The 25,360-nt window shown below is 36.3% G+C and overlaps 1 pseudogene; it reads right to left on the bottom strand.

The window, feature by feature from the left end:
- Positions 1–10,048: 10,048 nt before the first annotated feature.
- The window catches only part of LOC138175273 (THO complex subunit 3 pseudogene), a 33,400-nt pseudogene continuing 18,088 nt past the window's right edge, over positions 10,049–25,360 (bottom strand).

Below are 25,360 nucleotides of genomic sequence, written 5' to 3' on the forward strand. Positions count from 1 at the left end.
AAATCGCTAGAGAAGCGTTTGGGTCGGCATGTTTGACAGAGTTTACAGAAGTGGCTACTCTAACAGGGAACTGAATACTTGGTGAACAATTAGCAATCGATCTTCCTTGTTTGCTAAGTATATATTTCTTTCATTTTAAATAATTGTGTGTGAGGTTAAGATGGCAATAAGAGGAGTACATTTTCTACCCTAAACCTTTTTTAGTAAGGCCTGCACATGGCTTTGGCAAAACAGTAACTCTTTTACAAAATCCTACTGTATTTGTTCTCTCATCCATATCAGATTTTCTTTGTTTACATAGTCAAATGGATGATATATTTTTTTAATTGTTAGTCTTTGATATCACAGTTAAAATCCTAGCTGCTCACTTTTGGATTCTTTTTCACTATTATCAATAATGAATATTCTATGGTTGATATGCAGCTGAGGAACTGTTGCAATATAAACGTGTGTGCGGGCGTGTGTGTAGACATAGATAGACATAGAGATATATAGATAGAGGGATAGAAATAGGTATAGAAAGAGAGATAAATTTACATACATACATACATACAGGTATTGATTTCAGTTGTTTTTCAGTCATTTCAGACTCTTTATGATCTCCTGGAGTGGTTTGTCACTTCCTTCACATTTTATAGATGAGGAAACTTAGTCAAACAAAGTTAAATTACTTGTTCACAGTCACACAGCCAATAAATATCTGAGGTCAGATTTGAACTCAGTAAGATGAAGTTTCCTGACTCCAAGCCTGGCAGTCTATCCACTGGGCCATCTAGTTGCCCTATAGGCATTGATAGGCATATTTATAGTCATAGAAATGGATATAGATGTAGATAGGCACAGACAGACACAGACACTGATATATAGGCATACATAACAATACTTTAGTATATAAATAGATATGAATATGGACTTATTCATGGGCATAGATATTGATATACAAAAGGAGCCGCAATTAAGGAGGTAAGGAGAAAGACCAATAATCAAAACTAGCATTTCCTAACCAAGCAATACGATTCCAGTCTTTGGATATCCCAAACAGGAAAATCTATACCTATAGCCATAGATAATAGATACCAATATAGACATAGTGATAGACTTAGAAATAGATATTTATATGTAAGTCGATATGACTATAGACAGATATAGATGTCGACATCTACACATACAAAAATATAACTATAGCTTTTTGTATGGATATATAACCAATTTGGACTCAGCTCAATCTGTCTTTGATGGCCTAGAATGCTTCAAATAGCTTCAGCTAATAAGCAAAAATATTTTTCTCTGTATCAGTAATAGTTTTTATTGTGAAAACTATTAAACTTTTGAGGTCAAATTTAAGCTAATTCCATATATTTAACTCTGAATTATTGGTGAACCTTGACAAGCCAAGATTTTAGATTTAGTTCTGCCACTACCTGACTGTTTGATCTTGGGGAAATATATATTGTTTTTACCTTATTGCTTCCATTTTCTCATTTGTAAAATGAGAGGTTTAGACTAGATGATCTTTAAGGTTCTTTCTAGTTGTAGAATTCTATGAATATATCAAATTTTCCTTACAGCATTGCACAATAAAGTTCTTATGGGCTAAAAACATTAGATTTATGAGTCACATAAATATAAATGCCAATTTTTTTTCCTCTGTCCTGTTCTCTTACTGCCACTTACTTCATACATTAACTAAGGTGGCTTAGACCTATTATACCACTTGGTGGGTCCACTCCCTCCACCCCCCTTTCCCCTACTCTGAACTGATACAAAGTGAAGTGAGCAGCACCAGAAGAACATTGTACAAAGTAGCAGTAATACCATAACAATGATGAATTGTGAAAGACTTAGCTATTCTGATCAATAAAATGACTTGAAACAAGTTCAAAAGACCTATGATGAAAAAGGTTATCCACCTTTACAGAGAGATCTGATGAGATCTGGGTATAGATTGAAGCACACTTTTTTCACTTTGTTCATTCTTATTTATTTATTTTTGTAACATGGTTGATATCAAAATACATTTTGCTTCACTACACATGCATAATTGATAACACATCACTTGATGTCTCAATGAACAGGGGAGGGAGTGGAAGAGAGGAAGAAAACTTGGAAATAAAATTTTTTTAGAATAAAATTGAAAAATAAATTAATTAAAAACAAAAGAAAGGAAGAAAAAGAAAACTCTCAGGAGGCAATTTATAAGATATTTTGAAACCACCATGGATCAAGCATTCTGAAGAAACAAATATTATAATGCCTCTTATTGTATAATTAAAGCTGTTTTTATGATTTATATTTATTTTCCACTTACAATATTCTCCTATCTATTTTCAAATGAACTTGTTAACTCTAGTCAGTCATTCAATAGACTTTTTTATAAGACTGTAGCTCATGTGCTATGGTAGAAGAGAAGAAAGTAACTTCTGAAAAGATTTTTCCCTTAAAAGAGTGAGTTTATATGGCTACAAACAAAGCAATATATACCAATGAAATTTAAGTACAGTTATTATTTAATAGCATCTGTCATTAGACAGATAAAAGTAATTATTTTATATTGTAACTAGGTATTCATTTTCATTGATTGTTTATGTGGCTAAAAATAAACCTGTCTTTTGAACAGAGAGCTCATAAAGTTATCTTGCTATTTTTAAACCACTTATTTGTGTGTGAGCATTTTCACTTTATCTTGTTTTAAGTAAAAATATGGAAATAAACTTAATGTGGAACAAGATTTGAGATAGTATATTTCTGGTGTTGAGCCAAATATTGAAAATAGTTGTTCAAATAAAAAAGTCCAACACTGAAGTTAAGTTTATATAAGATTATTATATTATATTAAAATCTTCCCGATGGTAACTAATTTCATTAAAATGTTATTTATATTCAATACAATTTGTAAAATAAAGAATTTTAATAAAGTGTCTTGAAAATAATAGAAAGCATATGAGGTCTTACAGGATTACTTCTTTTAATACTTACAGAATGTCCCACATAAAATACTGTTATTTTATAATTAGAGTTTTATAATTTTATATTTCGAGTTTTCATAATTATAGGTAGAATTAAATTTTATATTTTATAATTATGATATAGTAAATTTTAATTTGGAGCTTTTTTGGGCAAAAGAATTGTCATTGTAATTATTGGAAGTACTTAATGAATAAATCTGAAATTATGTTATGAGTAGAATACTAAATTACCGTGGAGATGTACAATACATTTTTTATATTGAAAAGGGTTTACCGATCAAAAAGCACTGGTACACTTCAATAAGAAAGCTGAGTCTCAGGGTAGTTAAGTGACTTAACCAAAGTCACACAGGAAATAAGTATAAAAGACAGGCTTTGAATACATGTCCTCTGATATTACTGTACTTTCACTGTACCACACAAATTTCTTGATGGTTTATAAATAAATTATTCTGTTGCATTAACCTAGAAACCTACAGTGTTCAGTAGTTTTTCAGCCATGTCCAACTCTTTGTGATCTCATTTGAGGTTTTCTTGCTAAAGATACTGAACTGGTTTGCCATTTTCTTCTCTGGCTCATTTTGCAGATCAGGGAACTGAGTCAAAAAAAATAAGTGACTTGTTCAAGGTTACACAGCTAGGAAGTATCTCAGGCCTGGTTTGAACTCAGAAAGATGAGTATTCCTCCTTCCAATCCCATTACTCTTTCCACTTACTTTATGGGTAGACCTATAGGTCTTTTATCAATTTAAAAGCATCATCTAGTGGTTACTTCATCAAACTACAGACACATGGTACCTGGAACTTAAAGAGGCACATGCACCCAAATAAGGAGCTGGATATGACAAGTATCTTTTTAATAAAGTTGTTTTGGAGATAATATTTAGTAACTTCCTAGCATAACCAGTTCTATCACCATCTCTGCCCCACAGGAAGGTATGAAACTTTTGAGTCATCATTGTGTCTACCAATTAGGAGAAGAATCTCTTACATGAAAGTTATGTGGTTCCTTGTCCACTTATTTGTTAAACTACCTCACAGCTAAGATTCCTGTGAATTCTGGGTTAGATTGATGTAGGGGGCTAACTCCTGACAACAGTTAGCAACAGGGACCTATATTTTAAAATGTCTTTGCTGAAATTGTCCGTTATAAATAAGACAAATATATTGCACATAGCATTACACTATTATACTTAAATTTAGTAGCAGTACTGACACATCCTTTAAAATATAAGTATTTTTTTTTTGGAGTGGAGAAAGTAGGGCAATTGGGGTTAAGTGACTTGCCTAGGTCACACGTGTAGTTTTGTGTTAAGTGTCTGAGGCTGGATTTGAACTCAGGTCCTCCTGAGGCCAGGGCTGGTGTACTATTCACTGTGACATCTAGCTGCCGCCAAAATGTCAAGTCTTTAAAACCAGAAGATAAAAAGATGAAATTTTATAAAAGTCTTGGAGAAGGAAGTAGTGGGTATAACGTATCTCTGCTGCCACTCTTTGCTCTTCCCTTTTCCAAATGAAGGTAAGGAGACTGGGTGGTCATTCAAGTTTCCTGTGCTCCTTTGAAATCCTAAGGACATCACTGACACATGCAACCCCTATTAACACTATGTAAAGAGGTTATGTTGCTGTTGATTTTTTTTAATCTCAGAGAGTAAGGTCCTAAAAATCTTTATAGATTTTCCTTAAGATTTCCATTGACCTATTAAATGTTGTTGAATAAATATTCAAGTAATTAATTTAGGTAAGAAAACATTTAAAATTATTACTCTAAGTATAATAGTGTAATACTATGCACAATATATTTGTCCTATTTATAATGGACAATTTTAATCCTCTTTGCCCTTTGATCTATTACAATACTGGTCATTAGATTTTTGTGTTTGTGTTTATTCTGCATAATGAATTGGCACTATTAGCTAAATTGTTTTGGGGTACAATGTTCTCTTGAATAGAATTACCTCAGCATTAGATCATAATCAGGGCAGGTGATTAAGGGAATTCTTAGAATTAAGCTACAGGAAAATCATGAGAGGGGCTCAAAGGCATCCAAGAGATGAAAAAGTTAGGAAGGTGGGAGGTGCCTTTTGTAGGATGCCGAAGAGGAAAGGTTAAGGATCCAATATCAGGAAGATATTACAACAAGTTGTGTGGGATAGGCCACCAGAAATGAGAATTCTTTTAACTCAATATGCTGGAGGTAGAATTCTCTCAATCAAGAGTCAACATGATGGAACAGAAAACACACACACACACACACACACACACACACACACACACAGAAACGGAGAGACCTACCACAAGCAGTTCATCCTTTATTTTATTTCCTGTTCTGGAGAACTATTGTAATATGCTTGTGTGATAACACTCCAAATTAGAGAGATAAAATTGAGTATAACCTGCAACCTGGAGAATGAAAGGATCTGCAGCTTTACATATCCCTCACAATTAATGACTAGCAAGAAATCCCATTTATTCAAGCAGGCAGCAAATAGAAGATGGTGAAGCTCTACAGGTTAGAATATACCCAAAAATACATGGAGGCTAATGAGTTCTTTAGTTTGGAGAAGGTTGGAATCCTACTCTATTTGATTTTGATTTTACCCAAGTATAAATCACAAAAATCACTTAGGAGACAATGACATCTTCCCCTACCTGTCAGCTTTCCAGAATTTTTTCTTTCCAAGGTTCTAGTTCTCTTACTTTTTTTTTGGAGGAAGGAAGGTTGGGCAATTGGGATTAAGTGACTTGCCCAAGGTCACATGGCTAGTTTTGTGTTATGTTTCTGAGGCCAGATTTGAACTCAGGTCCTCCTGACCCCAGGGCCAGTGCTCTATTCACTGTACCACCAAGCTGCCCCTAAGGTTTTATCTCTAAATAGATTCTGTAGCCATGTCTCTCTCAAGGAAAAAAAATAGAGAATATTTCTCCTCTCCAAAACAAGTTTACCATCTCTGCCTGTCACACAGGCATGGAGCTTTCAGTCATCATTCTCTCCATCATTAGAAGAGTTTTGCACAAAATTATTCAGGTTTAAATCCTGGTTCCCTAAGAGCCAAATAATTAGGATGGAAGCAGATGCCATATGCCATTCCTGAAACTACTCAAGAAATATCAAAATTTTATAGTGACTGCCAGGAACTAGCCTGAGACTCCAAACAAATCAAATGATTTCCAAAGACATTAATTTGAGTGATCTTTTACTTTACTGTATTTTCCAATGGAATCATAAGCTTCTCAAGAAATGAAAAAGATGTCTTCTCCTTCTTTTGAATCTCTGACAACACCTAGCACAATGGTAGACACATGATCAGAGTGCAACAAATATTGGTTGAATTGAATTGAAATGAACTGAATGAGGAGTGTCTTGAGGGCTAGTAGGCTATTTCATGTACAAAAAGAAAAAATGTCTTGCATAACTTTGTTATGAAATGGATTTTTTTTCACAGCTCCAAACTCATTCTTGGGAGAAGAAATCAAGTCATGCAGTGTTCCTTGCTGTCCTTCCACACTAGAAAGGACAATATTCCAGGGATGAATGGAAACTTTTTTCTCTTAGTTATTAGTGTGCTTAAATGGACATGAACTTCAGAATCTAATGGCAAAAATTCAAGTGATTACCTTCTTTTTCCAGTTAGGGTAACTTTCAAAGCACACACATAGCAAAAGCTTTGTGCATCCTAGGAAAAGGAAAAAAAATAACTTTCAGGTTTTAATATTTCAACAGCTCTGAAATGTTACATCTTTGCTATGTGCTATCAGTCAGGAGGAATTACAGCTGAATCCAGAAGTGAATTCTACTGAGAGGCATAACAATTACTGTTATATATCTCAGCAATCTTTTAATAAATAATATGAGTCTTGTTTGCATTTATCAGAGTGATCCTTAAGCAAATACCCATGTGAGAAAGAAAACTTGCATATTTATAACTGCAAATTTACATATAACTGCACATAAAATATGCCATTCCTTTGTAAAATACTTCTTTATAATTTCCATTAAAATCATCATGTAATTATACCAGAGATACAAACCTAACAAAAATGATGCCAAGCATTATTAGAGGAAATGATTTACAATTGCAAGGGCATCTGTTCTGTGAGAATTTTCTGGTTCCCATTTCTGTTTGATAGATTTTAAAAAAGACCTTTTTACTTTGCAAAAGGATTGTGACCAAAGGTCACCCCCTTTTTTTTTTAATTCAGGACATAAGTGATTTCGTTAGAAATTTTCTGTTAAAAAAAAAAGTTCATGTGAAGAAATAAAAACGGTAACCTCAGTCTAGTAATAGATTAATGAGCAAAACTCAAAATTCATTCCAAGTATTCTTATGTATCTAAAGAGATATAGCTGCATCATAGGCCTAGAGCTGGAGGGGACCTTCTAAATTGTCTGGCCTGACTTAGACCCATTTTACAGATGAGTATAGGGAGATTTAGAGAAATTGTGATTTTTTCAAAGATTACACAGGTAGTAACTGCGAGATCTGGATTTATCAGTTCCTCTGATTCTAAGCCAGAATAATTTGTGTAGCAGTGCTTCATCTCCAGAATAATATTTTTTTGTTTGTGTACATCATAGTGGTTACCAGATTATTTCCCACCAGATTATATTACCTTATAACAAAGAAATAATTAAGGCACTTTCTATTCTTTTAATAAACTGGACATTGATATCTAGCTGCTCTGATACAATAACCTCTTACAAATATAAGCTTTTTAAAAAAGTCTTCCACAAAAAAAGGTTTCAAAGCACTGGGTACATATTTTTCTCAGATAAACATGCATTCAAAGTAGACAGACTGCCTGTATTTTTTAAAATTTCTTTTACAGATAAGGAAAATAGTAGAAAAGTTAAAGAAATAACCTCTTGTTAAGATATCTAATAGCTTCCCAAGACCAACCCTTCATTAATATTACAGTATTCTCTCCTTGTTCTCGGAAGGGTCATTAGTGACAATCTTCCTCTCACCATTTCTACTGACATCTCATTGTAATTCTTTGACATGAATTTTTGTGTGGCATGGATTAATGATGCTTTCCCCCAAAAGTGAGATTATTAGACCTCTCCAAAATTTTAATTGACAGTATCAAGAGGTATCGACTGTCCCCTGATTAGAAATATTCAAGAAAAAGCTATATGGTCATTTTTGGAGTATCCTATAGAGGGAATTTTTTTCATTGGGCTTTGGTTGATTTCTTCCAACTCTGAAATTTTGTGACTCTTTGACTAGCCTCTAGGTCTCCTGACTCCCAATTAATTGTTCTGCACTGTGACATTCCCCCTATACTTTGAGGCAGCTTAATCCTATTTATACCCAAGGAGTGAAATACACAAGAGAGCCACTGCAAAATGTTGCTTTCTTCATTATTATCTTTTCCATAGCTGCCCTTAAGTCATTTGTTTGATTCTAACTGTTGGCTTAAGATAGAAGAAAAATACAATTATCTTCATTTAAAGTAAAAAAAAAACCCAAACCCTTCATTTAATGTACTAAAAAACACAATTATCTTCATATAATGCACAAAAATATGAAAATAATTTGTTACTAGAGCCTGATATTTGCATACTGTTGGTAAATTAATATATTGTAGAGATAGAGATGACTCTGAACTTCATTCTCATAAAATATGAACTGCCCCATCCCATTCCTCCAATTATTAATGTCCATATTTTCACAATTGAAAATCCAAGGAATAAAGGATTTAAGTACTATAACAGCATTGGGGCTGCCAAAGTTCCATCTGACCAGTGGTCTTTCCAAGAGGCTATGATGTTACAGTAAAATATAGTGGAAAATAAGTAAACTGAAAGGTCAGGGAGAAAAATAAATCGTGGGATTCCCATTCCATACAGTAAAAAAGGAGGAGAAAGGATATCTTTTAATACATGAAGACAATCCGAGAAACATTTTATACTGGACAATTTACTTTAAAAAATGTAAGTATGTCTCTAAATATTACTTTTTATTAAAAACTGAAATATCAAAATTATTCTTAAAGTATACTTTCCTTAAAATGTTATATTCCTCTTCACCACCTGACCCCACAGGTAGAATATGAACAGAGGACAGCTGTCAAGACACATATCACACATGGGGATACGAACAATTGAGGTAGTAACTTGGATCTTGAAAGCATTCTCTACCACCTACAGTCACTCCAGAAGAAATGCCTACTTTACTTGGCTATATGACCCTTGGGTAAATTACATGGCCTCTCCATGCCATAGTTTCATTACAAAAAAAAATGGGGAGAATAACCTCCCTCTCCCCCTCCCCTTAGGATTATTGTGAGGAAATTATTTTGTAAACCAAGTCCTATAAAAATGGATCACAGGGGTTTAGAAGTTATCTAATACAACCCTCTCTCTTTACAGAGGAGGAAGCTATTACTTTCAGGAGTGTGGTACTAAGTCACGAGTCTTTCTTTTTCATTTCTATTCAAGATGCAGTTACTGACTAGTATGGGCCATGCCATCTTTGATCAAGAAGTGAGGTTGTCACCTCCTAAGACCAACAAATTTTAGAGTCAGCAAAGGTTACCAAATGTAGCTTTACAACACCTTCTCAGAATTAAAGGCAATAAGGAAAAAGGAATGAAACTTACTAGACTATTTAGCTTCTGTAGAAACTCCTAGGATTCTTAAAGTACATAGGGCATTACCTGACGAAAAAAATGTAATAGGATTTAGACCATCCAATCCTAAGAGAACTAAGGCCCATAGAGGAAAAGTTCTAGGTTGTAGGAGAGCTAGGTTTTGAACAGAGGCTTATAATCACAAATTCAGTGTTCTTTCCAAAGCCCTGACTCTAAATTCAGCACTCTTTCCATGAACAGATTACTACTATGTGAGAAATTCTACCACTTTCCCCATCCCCATACTGCAAACAGAAGGGGTATTGTATTCAAATGGATGGACAAGGAAACATTTTTATTTTTATACTGGGAAATTTATGGATTGGGGAGAATGTGCTCAGGGAGAAACAGACCAAATAAGTTAGACAAAATGATTCTTGACTTCCCCAGGCCTTTATTCCTGCCTCTTTGTGGAGTCAGTTTGTACTGGACCTTGCAATCTTCTTTTAAGGGTCATTAGGAAGTCCAAACAACTTCACAGTCTCTACTTCTCTGCAGCTGTCATATTTTCCATCTTTGTCATCACAAGCAAATGCCACAGAGGCCTTTTGAGATGACAGGTCACTGTGAACCTTCTCGGGGACTCACAATGCTCTGTCTCCTAGAGTTTATTACCTGTTGCTACTTCAGTACTGTCAATAAAGTGACCTTCAGAGGCTGATGCAAGCATCTTTCCATCATGGTTAAAACAGGGTTCTCATTAGCTTGACCGATCTGGAAAAACATCCCCACATACCCACTCATCAACATCCCAAAGGCTAACCATCATCACTTCCTGTGACAAATTCCCTGTGGTGTCAAATTTGATACTGATGTAATAGGGAGGATGAGCTTTGAAAGACTGCACAGGCTTCAGCTCAGGATAGATTAGAAGCTTGATACCACCTTGGTCATTAGTCAGGAAGAAAACATTGTTAATAATATTCCAGGAGGTTTCGGTGACTTCAAATTTAAAATGCTCCTCTGCTTTTGAATGGTGAGTTTTAGAATCACTGAAAGTTACCACATCATCTTGCTGCCCATACCAAATAGTCTGCCCATCAGGATTCCAGAAAATGTTAGCATTCCCCCCTTTAGTATTCATAGTGGTGATGCATTTGGTAGTTCTAGCATCCCAGATGGGAATAGTTTTGTCCCAGATGCAGGAACAAAGAGGTCTGGATTGCTGTAATGCCAACAAAGCTGATTCACACTGTCCCCATGCCCTCTGTAGCTATTTTCTTTTGCCAAGTGATCCTTCCCAAGCAGCAAGATGTTGACCAGCTCTTCAAAGAAACAAGATTAGAGGCAGCACCGCTTACATCTCCAGGACACCATAGGCACTTTGGTACTGTGCACCAGGAACTCTCTAGTTTTGATGTGGCTCCAAAACAGTACCTGCATCCTAGCCACATAATGGGATGGACTGCCAATCATACTACCACAGGGCCTGGTCCCTGCCACATTGCCCAGTTCCAGCACACAACTCCTCTCAAGGGCTGAGGTGCTCACACACAGAGAGCTGTGTTACAACTCTGGACAATTTACTTTTAAGTATTCAGGAGAGTACAACCTAAAATATTTGAAGTTCAGAGGGAGGTGATGCTGATGAAGTTAAGGTTAACAAAATGAAGGTATAGTTAGTTATACTGGATAAATATTGAATTGAAAATGGTATGGGATGCTTCTACTAGGTCTATACCCCAAGGATATCAAAGAAAAAAAAAAGGACCCATATGTACAAAAATATTTGCAGCTTTTTTTTTTTGTTAGTGGCAATGAATTGGAAACTGAGGGAATGCCAATCATTTGAGGAATGGCTATAGAGATGATGGTATATAAATGTGATAGAATGCTATGTACTGTAAGAAATGAAGGGGATGGCTTCAGAAAAACCTGGGAAGACTTATATGAACTGATAGAAAGTGAAGTGAGCAGAGTCACAACAATCTACAAAGTAACAACAATATTAAAATAATTGACTTTGAAAGAATTAGTAATTCTGATCAGCACAATGATTTACCATCCAAAGGACTCATGATGAAAATAATATCCACTTCCACAGAGAGAGAATTTAGTATTTGCTTCCTATCACCTTCTTCTTCTAGAATGTGGCTGAGGAAATATATTTTGCATGACCTCATATGTATAATTAGTATCATATTTCTTGCCTTTTCAGTGGGTGAGAAGGGTCCTGAGAAAGGGAGGCAGAGAATTTATAAATGAAGTAAAAATATAGTTAATAAAAAGAAAATGGGGTAGGGCTATTAATTGGGGTGCCCAGTGTGATTGATTTTAGTGACAAAAGGGATTTAACAAAGTTGCTCAATTCTGTACTACTGTTTTCTCTGTCTAGGAAAATTACCTTTGTACTGAAAATGGCAGAATAAAAATAGCTGACCCACTGATATCTGAGATAAGTAAGGGGACAGCATGTATTTATCCTTGAAGAACTGAAGCTACTTTCGCCATATCAATTGTGTGTGTGTGTGTGTGTGTGTGTGTGTGAAGAGAGGGAGACTGAGAGAGAAATACAAATAGATGAATTCTGCATTCATTGAATATTCAGAGCCAAAGTGTACTCATTAATAGCTCAATACCAAAGTCTTCAACAGAGTACTTAAAGGATCTATGTTTGTTGCTTGTTTAACTTTTTATTTTCAAGAACTTGGATGAAGGTGTATTATTGAATGTTCATGAAATTTGCATATGACTCAAGGTTTGAAATGATACCTAACAGGTTGAATATGAGAGTCAAACTCTAATAAGCTTTTGACATGCTATAGCCTTGGACTGAATCTCAGACAATGAGTTTCAATAGGGGCAAAATGTCAAATCTTGTCTTTAAACATCAACTTCGTGAGTACAAGATGGGGGTGGAGATATGTGGAAAAATAGACCTGACAAGACAAATCTGGTATTTCACATTTGAGATTGCAATTTTATGAAATAAAGAATATTTAGCAGTTAAGAAAAGGAGATCTATTTCCCCACATCAGGAGAAAGATATTCAGGTATTAAGGTCAGAGAAAGGATATTCTCTAAGCATAAAGATTTGGTTCAGGGGGTGGAGCCAAAATTGCAGAGTAGAAGCACAAACTTGGTATGTGCTCCGGCTCCAAACAACTCCACTACCTGTAAAAAAAAAATGACTCTAAACAAATTTTAAAGCTACAGAACCCACAAAGTGACAGAGAGAAACAAATCTCCCACTGAAGATAGGCAGTAGGCCAATAGGAAAGGTCTATCACCATGCACTGGGAGCCTAGTGCAGTCCTGCAGGAGTTGTGTGGTTCTAGCCCCAGGGTGGCCCTGAGCAGTAGCAGCCAGAGCAGATTTAAGGAGAGTGAATAACCAGCAGCCATGGCAACTTCCAGACTTCTCAAATGCCAAAGACAAAGTAAAAAGTCAGTGTGGAAATTTGTTGGAACAGAGGGGAAGAAAGAGCTGTTGTCCTGGGTGAAAAGCCAGTGGAGGGGCTGTGGCCCCCACATGGCTGCCTCAGCAACCCCTGGCCTGCAGATTGTAAGGGGACCAAAGGACCATTCAGAGGGTAATCACTCTTACTTTAACTTGCTTGGATCTGGATCTTGGTCTTGGGTGGTGGTCCTGCGGTGTGTGACCAGTGAGTCAGAGCTTGTGGAGGCTGTAAAGATGGCTTCGAACTAATAGCTCCAGCAGCTGTGAAAACCCCAGTGATTTGGGACAAAGCCCTCTCCATTCTGGAAGCAGAATTCTACTGTGGCAAAGAGCTCAAGGGTCAAGTGATTGGCTGGCAACATGAGCAAGCACAGGAAGCACAAACAGATGATGGAATCCTTTTTGGGGACCAAAAGGATTAAGGCATGAAGTGGCAGGAAGAGAGTGAAGTGAGAATTCCTGCATCAAAATCCTCCAAGAAAAATATGGAACTTACAGGCTCAAGAAGGATTTTGAAAGTCAAGTAAGAGAAGTAGAGGAAAAATTGGGAAGAGCAATGAGAATGATGCAAGAAAATCATGAAAAGCAGGTCAACAGCCTGCTAAAGGAGACCCAAAAATGCACTGAAGAAAATAACACCTTAAAAATAGACTAACCAAATGGCAAAAGAGGCCCAAAAAGCCAATAGAAGAATGCCTTAAAAAGCTGTATTTGCCAGATGGAAAGGGAATTTCAAAAATTCACTGAAGATAATAATTCCTTCAAAATAAGATTGGAGCAATTGGAAGCTAATGACAGTATGAGAAATCAAGATACTATTAAACAGATCCAAACAAAGGAAAAAATACAGGGCAATGTGAAATATCTCATTGGAAGAACCACTGACATGGAAAATAGATAGAGTAGATATAATTTAAAAATTACTGCACTACCTGAAAGCCATGATAAAAAAAAATGAGACACCATCTTTCAAGAATTATCAAGCAATATTGCCCTGATATTATAGAACCAGAAGGCAAAATAGAAATTGAAAGAATTCACAGATTGCCTCTTGAAAAAGATCCCAAAAAGAAAACTCCTAGGAATATTATAGCCAAATTCAAGATTATCTAGTTCAAGGAGAAAATACTGCAAGCAGTCAGGAAGAAATTTGAGTATTGTGGAAACACAATTAGGATAACACAAGACCTAGCAGCTTCTACATTAAGGGATTGAAGGGCTTGCAATATGATATTCTGGAGGTCAAAAGAGTTAGGACTAAAATCAAGAATCATCTACCCAGCAAAAATTAGTATAATGCTTCAGGGGAAAATATAGTCTTTCAATGAAATAGAGGATTTTCAAGCATTCTTGATGAAAAAACCAGAGATGAACAGAAAATTTGCCTTTCAAATACAAGAAGCAAGAGAAGCATGAGAAGGTAAACAGGAAAAAGATATCATAAGGAACTTATTAAAGTTGAACTATTCACATTCCTACATGGAAAAACAATAACTGTAACTCATGAGACTTTTCTCAATATGAGGAGAGTTGAAGGGAATATATATGTATACATACATATATATATATGTATGTATAGGAGGGTATATATGTATAAAAATATATATGTGAGTGTGGGCATATGTATGTTCATGTATACATAGACAGAGGACACAGGATGAATTGAATATGAAGGGATGATATTGAAAAAATTAAATTAAGAGGTGAAAGAGGGATTTATTGGGATGAGAAAGGGAGAGATAGATTAAGGTAAAATATGTCAGATAAAAGAGGCAAGAGAAAACTGTTACAATGGAGGGGAAGAGCAGGAAGGTGAAAGGGAATGGGACAACCTTACTTTCATTGATTTTTATTTAAGGAGGGAATAACATACATACTCAATTTGGTATCTTACCCTACAGGAAAATGGGGAGGGTAGGGGATAAGAGGGGGATGATAGAAAGAGGGCAGATTGGGGGAGAGGGTTAGTTAGAAGCAAACATTTTTAAAAAGGAATAGGATCAAAGGAGAAAATGAGAATAAGTGGGGTTCAGGACAGAATGGAAGGAAATATAGTTAGTCTTTCACAATATAACAATTATGGAAATGATTTGGGTAACTACACTTGTACAACCTATATTGAATTGTTTATCTTCCCAGTGGGGGTGGGTGAGGAGGGAAGAAGGAAAAAAATCTGGAATTCAAAGTTCTAGACAAATGTTTAAAAGAAAAAAAATGGTTTTTACATGCAACTGGGAAATAAAATATATAGGCACTGGGGTATAGAAATCCATCTTGCCCTACTAGAAAGTTGGGGGGAGATGATGGGGGAGGATATAAGAGAGAACAGATTGAGGGAAGGGGTATTCAGTAGGCTTGCTATTTTGGGGTGAGGGGTAGGGGAAAGACAGGGAGAAAAAACTGTAATTCAAAATTTTGTGGAAATGAATGTTGAAAACTAAAAATAAATTAATGAAAAAAATGAAGAAAAAAAAGATTTGGTTCAGTTAGCATAGATTTATTGTGCTACTGTATACCATGTTGTTATAGGTCTATGATCAGAAGTTTGAAGGAAGAACTGAAACAGTACTCTGACTTTCATATTCAGGAAACCAGAAAACTACATCATTGGTCCTAGCCTCTGTTCCCCTGAAATCATTCAAGTTTCAATTCCTTTTAAGGAAATGGACTAGACAAGCTCACAAGGAAGGACTACCCAAGAACATTCCTTCTGCCATACATAGTTAGAGAGTAATTTATCTGAAAAAAATCTGAGGTAACACTAAGAATTGAAATGAAAAAAATAGTTTTAAAAATTAATGTGATCCATAAAAGAACAATTTGTTTCCTTAGGGCTGGTTATAGGTCTTTAAGACAGTCCAAAAGGCCTCTTTTCATGGATTATTTAGTAGAGATTTAATGAGGGTGTAAGTTTGATTAGATCAGTCAAGGCAGTCTCTTAAACTCTACATTTCTATAACTGTTTTACTTTTTATTATAATTATAATCAGTTCACAGAGTACAAACAGCACTAACCACTGCTCTTCATTTATAAAGATAATTTAAAAACTTTATAACATTACTAAGCAAGACACAAATATACCAACTTCAATTGAAAAATCATTATCAATAGTGTGTAACACATTGCCAAATAAATACACTCGTCTCACTGTGCAGTCAGCTCTTATGGGCATTTAGTAATCAGAAAATACAGCCAATCTTTCCAACGTTTCTATTTTCTCAGTATACCAAAAGGAAATCACTGTTTGGACACAACGAAAAAGTTAACATCTATGAACATCGTGTTTTTATCTTTTTTTTGCAACTGTATCTAGCTATAGTCCTATAGATTTTTGATCACAGTTTATGTTTTTTTCTTATATGATGAGAGAAATTTTAACAACTACCTTATTTACTAGGAGATACCCAACATGTCCTTTTCAAACCATCTTAGTTATTTTTAAATATACTTTAATGGGAAGGATCAGTGGTTCCCCAGACCACCCAAGATTATAAATAAAACAAACTTCAGTTTGGCTTGTCTCAGAGGACACTTAGAAATGAAAAAAAAAAACACCCTACAATCCCAGCATTTTAAATAATTAGTTCAACACATACTTGAATAAGAAATTATTCTCTCTATGATCCATTTTTTAAAGACTTCCATTGAGAGGAGTCCCTCACTTGATGTATCATTCTTCTTTTGAAGAACACTAATTATTGGAAAGCTTTTCCTTACATTAAACCTTAATTTGACTATTATCCACTTCCACCCAGTTCTACATATGGGGCAAAATTAAAAAAAAATCTAGTCTTGATTCCATATAAAAATCCTCTGAATGCTTGAAAAGGCTGTCATTCCCTCCCCTCCCTCTGCATATGTCTTCTGTTCTCCAGGCTATGAACCCTAAGTTCTTTCAACCATATTTCATTTAGAATGTATTCTCAAGTTCTCTCTCCACTCTGGTAACCTTCCTTTGGATGCTCTCCCACTTCTCAATGCTCTTCCAAAATGTGGTGCCCTGGACACAATTTTCTAGTCTTTTCGATACACTATATATTGTATGGTTGCTAAGGAGCTACAAAGTAAGCTGCTCATACCTAGTTAGAAATCAAAATACAAATGACATCCCCAGTTAATATAGTATATTTCCTTTGGCAAAGTTTTGCATATTTATTAATTTGAGACTGGGAGAGTCAAACACTTAAGTAACTTGACCAATAGCTATCTACTTATTCAGTTACAAAGCAGTCAGGAGAATCCAGGTTTCATGATTCAGAGCCCAGAATCTAAGAAACCCTTAAAAAAAGAGAAGCACTGTATCCTTATTGCATCTATATGTTAAAGAGGCAACATGGCATAGTGTATAGAGAGCCAGTCTTAGGAATTAGGAAGACAGGGGCTCAAATCTAGCTTTGTCATTTGGTAAGTGCTTAATAAATATTTTTGACTAATTGATCGACTGACTGTCTCTGAAATATGTGACCCTTGTGTAATGTAATGCAAAGCAAAATCAACGTCCCAAGGTTCAAAATACCAGCATGGGTGCTCTCCATTTTATTCAGTGAAAAATTAAGAACAGAGAAGATCAAAATATGACATCATTCAAAATACAGCATTTACTAAGTGTGATTCAATAATCTCCAAGTACCACCCCCAAGTGTGATTTAATCAAGTGCTACCCCACCCCTGGACATTACATTCATTTAATCAATCACAAAGTCCCTCTTCTAAATACTACTCCACCCCTAGGCTGTATATTCATTTAGTCCATCACAAAGCCCCTGTTCTCAAATGGAGATTAGTTTCCAATCATAAGTAAAGTACATTCATTTGTTCAATCACAGAGCACAAAAAGGTCAAAAGTTCCCCACCCTTGGATCAGAATCTACCCCAGAGTTACAACAAGTTTAAGCACATCATTTAATACCCAAATGGAGGTCTTTTCTTCATCTTGACATGAGGCAAGTTCTCAGCAATCTTTGTTCCTGGGGAGACAAAGCTTAGCAAGGTCACAAGATACATTGCCATTCTCTTCATTAATTCGTTCTCTGTCTGCAGAACAGTTGTAGGACCCCTGAAAACATTAGCAAAACCCTCTTCCAAGATTTCTGTAAACATACAACAAGAAAATCCTTCTTCAGGGCTTCTGAACCAACAGCAAGGTTCTAAAACTTCTGCAACAACAGCACTGTCCTTCACCAGTGGACAAATCTGGCAAAACAATATCAAAACTGACAGACAAAGTACCAGCATAACAGCCATGACTCCTCAGTCCTTGGCAGCTCTGGGTGGCAGCTCTCAAAGTCCTGGGCAATTCAAAGTGGTCCTCAGCAATCCTCTCAGTCTCTCTCTGCCTCCAAGATGCTGATTACAAAAAGTTCTTCTGCCTCTCTCTTTTCTTGTGTCTCTCTAAATTTACATCACCAGCTCCTCCCAGTTCAGCCCTATCTTTTCATGTCAACAAGTCCATCCCACAAGTGGGATTAACAAGCTCTGGGTTTTAACACAAACCAAAAACCAAGCCAATACAGGGGGATCTCCGAATTCCATTACCTTGGCAAGTCACTTAAAATCTTAGTGCTATAATCAACTTTTTTTTTCTTTTTTTGGAGGGGGGAAGGCAGGGCAATTGGGGTTAAGTGAGTTGCCCAAGGTCACAAATTTTGTAAATGTTGCGTGTCTGAGTCAGGATTTGAACTCAAGTCCTTCTGACTCCAGGACCTCTATTCACTGCTCCACCTAGCTGCCCCCCTAGTCAACTCTTTAAGATTACAAATTGAGGAGCAGGTGACAATTCATATTGGTAGAAGGAAAACTCTATTTAGAATTACTTATACCAATGAAATCATAGGTCCAGTGCTGAGTGTTTTTGTATATACATACATGTGCATATATACATATATTCATTCATATACTTGTGTTGATTTAGATTTTCAAATACTATATTTAATTTCCACAAAGTTGGTTACATATATTGGCAAAATAGGTAAAGAATATGAAATCAATCACTCCAATTATTGTCTTCCTACATATGGACATTAGTAGGATGTACTTTTCATAAAGCTGTGCATTTCAGAGCTGGGATTTAAAGAGACATATGGATTTCCCTGAACTGGGCCACACTTGTCAGTGATTAGTAGAGTTGTGTTATGAAGTATTTGAAATGATTCAATACTGATGTTAAATTAATTGGCAAAAGAAAAAAAATCATAGGCCTTAATACTACCCTTGTTACTATTGTGAACATTTGCATGACATACTATTCTTGTATGTGTCTTCTTAAGGCATCCCTATACATTTGTATGGTTCTTTCTTAAATTTGCAGATAAAATGAAAATGTATTTAGTGTCTCCATCAAGCATGAATAGCTAGAATGAAATTCTCAAAATCTTAAATTCTAACTCTTTGTGGCTATGTTCATTAACACCCAGGATTCACTTTACATGTGAGTAGCCTGAAATCCACATCAACTTGAAGACACATCATAGGTCAGCAGGTATTCAAATACTATAGCCCAGAAGCCCTCACCAATGTATTTCTGTGTTATTTCAAAGCAAACAACAAACAGCCTAATAAAATACACTCTGATAAAGATTGCATCCCATCCATATATGCATTATACTTTGTAAAGGGTATTGTACCACCCATAGGAGATGAGATATATCAGGAAAATATGTGACCAGGGGAACATGTTGGGAGTAGAATACCCAGTGGGCATGCATAGCCAAGGGAATCATGTAGTCTTGGTACACACATGGAAGATATGTGAGGCATCAACCCTATCTTCTCTTATCCATATAGCTTTGTAAATTCCTGGAATGTATTGTGCATTGAAGGCCCTACTTTCCTCAAGCCCCAACTTAAGTGCTACTTCCTCCACTAAGATTTCCTCTCTGTTATAGTATCCTCCTCCAAGACACACTTGAGCACCAGGTGGAAATGATTGTTCTGTCCTAAAAATTTTTCTTTTCACTTATCTTACGTGAAACCACATGATGCAGCATAAAAAGCATTAAACATGGAGTCAAGATGGCACTGATAACTACAAGTCATCTTACTCTTCAGAGATTTAGTTTCATAATATTCAAAAACGATAATATTATTTATAATACTTAACTCACAGGGTGGTTGTGAAGCAAGCATCTCAAGTAGTTAAGTGATTTGCCCATAGTGCATTTCTAGAAAAACACTTGAACCCAAGGTCTCCGAAATCTCCCAAATCCAAACTTCAAACACACACACACACACACACACACACACACACACACACACTAACAACACACAATTTTACAAACTGTGGAAGCAAAAAGTAATATGATTTCCTTTGTCTTTTTCACCTTGCCCCTTATTGCAATGTGTGCTCTATAATAGGCACTTAATAAATGTTTTCACTTGTAAGTCAGCATTGCATCTAGGATTTTTTCTGAGACTGTCACTTATTTGGGGGACACATTTGATTTCTTAATTACAACAAAACCTAATTTGATGTGGAATAAAGGTCTTAAAGTCTGTGACTTGACTAGATTCATGGGGTAGATCTGATTTATGGAGCTTGCAGGAATAATTATGTTCAAAAAGTAAATCTCTTTCTCTCAGTTTAATTCTGTCTTACTTGAAATAGCCAGGAAAGGAGGTTGGCTTGTTATCAAAATATAACTAAGGGATAATCGTATCCCTCCATAGGTTTAAGAAGGTAAAAATCATCTTTTCTTCATAGACACGAAGCAGTCTACATGACTGTGCTCTGAAAATTTATAAACATAATCACAGCCCTATCTTAGATCAAATTTTATTAAAACAAATGTCATTACCACCAAAATTTCAATGCAACCTTAAAAAGATTCCCTAGCCCTAATCAAAAGACCTCTTGTTGGCACCATCCATAGTTCATATAGCAAATTTACAAGACAGGAAATAATTTTGGATGGTCTTTCAGTATTCACTATAAAGAGATTTGATATATAATTGAAAATTTGGTGTGACCAGAAACAAGATGTAGTGTTTGGGGCTGGCAAGTAGCTAGCTTTCATACTGTACCAGAAAGAGGGAATACAATACTCATTCCATGCCTCCTGTAATGCCATGCAAGAACAGCTTTCCAGAAGAATGCTACTGTGACCAGCCTTTAAGGTTCTGATTACACAGTATAGTGAACACTCTATTTCATAACAAATCAAAGCCAAACATCCACAGAAAATCAAGGTACAGCATTCACAATATTACAACTTATTACAGAAAATCACAATATAGTATTCACAATAGCTTATCATTAAAATGACCACATAGTTTTCATCAAAGTGGTGACAATATTTAGAACAAAGAACCATTGTTTCAATACAATAGTCAAAGTCTTCCACTCATGGGGCACACTTGATTAACTCAATCAGTCACTCACTCTGCAATCAATTTCTAAGTATCATACACAAACCTTCCTCCCCTAGGTCACTAGTAAACTATGATTTCATCATTACTCAATATCCAGGGAGAGGTCTTTTCATCTTGACTTGGGGCTGGTTCTCAGATTCTCTGGCTCCCCTTCCATGGTCCCAGATTCTACCTGGACTCAGCAGACTGTGTCCTGGGTTCAATGGCAGACAACTCCCAGTTCTTTGTCCAGCTCCCTGGGTAGGTCCTGCTCCACATTGAAGTTCACAGGGTCCAGTCCATCTCAAATCCTTCACAATTTCTGCTCCTGGGAATTCAAGGCTCAACCAAGCCACAAACAGACAAAGTCCCTGCATTCTGGTCATGCTTCCTCAGTCTTCTTCTTCCTCAGTCTTCTCCTGGGCTGAGCTCCTCTGTCACCTGGGTTCCTGGGCTCCTGGCTCCTGGGCTCTTGGCTCCTGGCCTCCTGGCTCCTGGCCTCCTGTTTAGAAGAAGCTCCGCCACCACAAGTTCTCAGGAAATTCTGGCTCAGTTCTCCATTCTCTCTTCTGTAGCTGCTCTGCCACCAGATGCTGGTCCCAAGAAATTCTGACTGTGCCTCTCTGGTGCTTTTCTTATATACATGCAACATTAGCTTCCTGTTTCAGCCAACTCCTTCCTGTTACATTGGCAACAAGATACAGGAGTTCATAGCTTCTGTTTCCCCAGCAGAGGCTTGATCAATTACTAAGTGCTAAGTATGTGCTACATTTGCCAACACAAAGGGATCTTCAAATTGAAACTACATTACCATTATACCTCCAAAGTTTGTACAGCAGTGAGAACAAAGTAGTCCGCTTTGCATGGAAATATCAATGCTTGTAATCACATGTAAACATCTACAGTCAGCCAATACTGTCTAGGTTTCATCTTGTACCCAAACTTGTGGTTGTTCTAGTTCTGAAGGGGGCTCATATCACAGGCCTTTATCACCTAATACCAATGCAAAGTTGGATAGAGAATAACCGTTTCTAAGTCATTCTTTGACATTTTATACCTAAAGAGCTCAGCTTTCACTTCGAGATCAATGCCTTGGGACCTTTGAGTGTCACAACCTGTTGGAGAGGTGAAAAGGTCTGACTTTTGGCTAGCCTTCTTAGTTATCATACACAGCACACCTATACAAGGGATGGGGAGGAAGACTGTGTTTGCATGGCTGTGAAGGTATCCATTATGCACATATACAACTGTACAGGGGGAATTCCTTGTACAGTGATATCTTTTAGACAATTCAGAAATGAAATAAATTAACAAAACGTCTATGGATAAATAGGATCATAGCTTTTAAGATGTCATTTTTCCATTAAGATTCTGGATCTCCTTTTCTAATTGGTTAACTTTCCTTTCATAGCCTTCTTATTTTTCTTGGATTATTCTTATTTTCGTTTTTAGTTTTTCCTCCATCTCTGTCATTTGATTTTAAAGTCTTTTAAAAAATCTTCTATGAATTCTTTTTGGGCAGGTAACCATTTGACGTTATTCTTTGGGGATTTCAATATCCTCCTCTGAAGATGAACCCCAGCCATCTCTATTCACATAATAGCTTCCTATGGTTGGATTATTTCTCCTTTGCCTGTGCATTTGTTTGTGTTAATAGCTTAATTTTTGCAATCATCTCTAGCCCTGCAGTATCAAGAAATAGTGCCTTTTGCCCCAGATCTTCAGTTCTCCCCTCTAGCCTAGAACCAAAGCCAAACCTCCAACCTCCTATAAGCGCCCACATCCAGGGGCTTTCTGCTCCACTGCTTCTGTTCTCACCAGGTGTGTGATATTTCCATCTCATCCCCACTGCTCTTCGCAGCAAAGTTGGTTCTGGTGTTCCTTGTTAGCAGAAGTTCCCTCAATCTTCCCAGGCTCAGATGCCCAACTCCCCTCATTATTTTGGGGCAAAAGTTCCTATTGCTGGAGCTGAGGCAGTCTCTCAAACCAGCCAACTCCAGGACTTTCTGTTTGTTGTTTAGGATTGTAGCATTTAAGCTAAAAGTTTCCCTAAGGATCATCTAATCCATCACCCTTTCCCCCTTTTAATGAATAAGGAGACTGATCCCCATAGATCCCCATGACTTGCCCAAGATTTCATATATAGCAAGTGAAATAAGGATCTGAACCTTTGACTCTACAGCCAATGCTTTTTTCATTGCACCATGCTGCTTTTCCAATGGGAATATCTACCTAATTATTTTTATCTAGACCTATGATTTCATTGATGCAGGGAGTTCTCTGGTGAGAAAAATCCATCTAATAGTGCTGATAGGTAACTTCTGTAACTTACAATCAAAGAGAGTCAACTGTGATAGTAAAAGTTTAAGAAATTTACCCATAGCATGTATTCTAGAAAGGACTTGAAGCTGTCTTCCCAACACAAAACCTCTCTCTCTGTCTATTGTGTAATTCTGATGTGTTGATATGTGCACAGACATGTGTTATGTATTCATATATGCACATGGATATACATTTGAATGCATTTATGTATAGATACATACATATATAATTTGTGCTATCCAATGCAAACATTTCTGGATTTAATTGAGATTTTAAAATCATCCAAGGTGTTAAAAGTTGAATACTACATCAGTAGCTATCTAGTCAAATGCAATCCCTCAAAAGAATACTCAGTACGAAATATTTGATAAATGGTCATCCAATCTCTGCTTGAAGAGGTCCAAAGAGAGGTAACTTACCAACTGCTCTGGCAGCCCATTTCATCTATGGTTACCTCAGATTGCTAGGAGTTGTTTTTTTGTTTCTGACATTTAAAAAATTTCTAGATATTGTTATTGATTTTGTCTTCAGGGACAAATAAGAATAAATGTTGTTATCTCCCTTCTATGTGAAACTAATACACGGAGATGATTAGGTCTTCTCTTCTATATGATAAACATCCACAGTTTCTTAAGTAGGTCTTCACAGCAGGCCACTACATAGAGTGCTAGACTGGGAGTCAGGAAGGCCCAAGTTCAAATTAATTTCCTCAGACACTTGGTAGCTTTATGACCCTGGGCAAATCACTTAAAGTGCCTTTGCTTCAGTTTCCTCATCTGTAAAATGACTATAATGATATCACTTACTTCATAAGATTATTGTGAGAATTAAATAATGAAAAAGTGTTTTGCAAAGAAGGTGCAATGGAAATGCAGTTATTGTTATTATCTTCACTATTATATGACATACACTCAAAAAATTCAGTACCCTAAATTGTTCTCCTCCTGATCTATTACTTTTTATTGGCTAGAACTGAATAACAGATTCCAGATGTGATATGTCTAGGACAGAGTAGAGAGGAACTATCATCCCTTTGGGCTTCTTTAATGAATCCTGAGCAAATTAATGTTTTTATTGTCATATCACACTATTGACTCATTTTTAGTTGGCAGTCCTTTAAAACTCCTCCATATTTCTCTTACAAAATATTGTCCAGCCATGCCTCTCCCACCTAGTACCTCTGAAGCTGATTTATTTTGGATGCAGGTAAAACCCTTTATATCCATTCCAATTAAATTTCATCAGAGCATATTCAGCCCAATGCTCTATCTAGCCTGTCAAGATGTCCTGCACCAAGTTCTTTCACTGACTGCACACATATCATCAAAATTCATGGCTGACTCAACAATCACTTGTTTGGTCTATAATTCCATTCCCAATACCCCACCTCCATACATATGGTGCCTCCAAAATTTACATAATTACTGACAACCTCTCTCTTTTGCTAGCAGTTTTGTGCTACTTCTCACTGCTAGGTTCACAGGCTTTGAGAAACAGAGAAATAGATGTGGCAGAGTAGGAAGAAGAAAGTAGGGATGCCTTGAAATGAAGCTCTTTCTCCTTTTTTTTTTTACCTGGGAAGGCAATATTATTATTGTCATCTTACTTGCATAAGAGAGCAATTAACTAGTTGTATTCACCCTAAAGCAATAATATTTTTTGTTCGCTCAGAAAAATATGAAAACGCAAA

This window comes from Petaurus breviceps, unplaced genomic scaffold, assembly GCF_028583685.1.
Source record: "Petaurus breviceps papuanus isolate PSGF00001 unplaced genomic scaffold, PetGlider_PUasm1.0 77, whole genome shotgun sequence".
Lineage (NCBI taxonomy): Eukaryota > Metazoa > Chordata > Mammalia > Diprotodontia > Petauridae > Petaurus > Petaurus breviceps.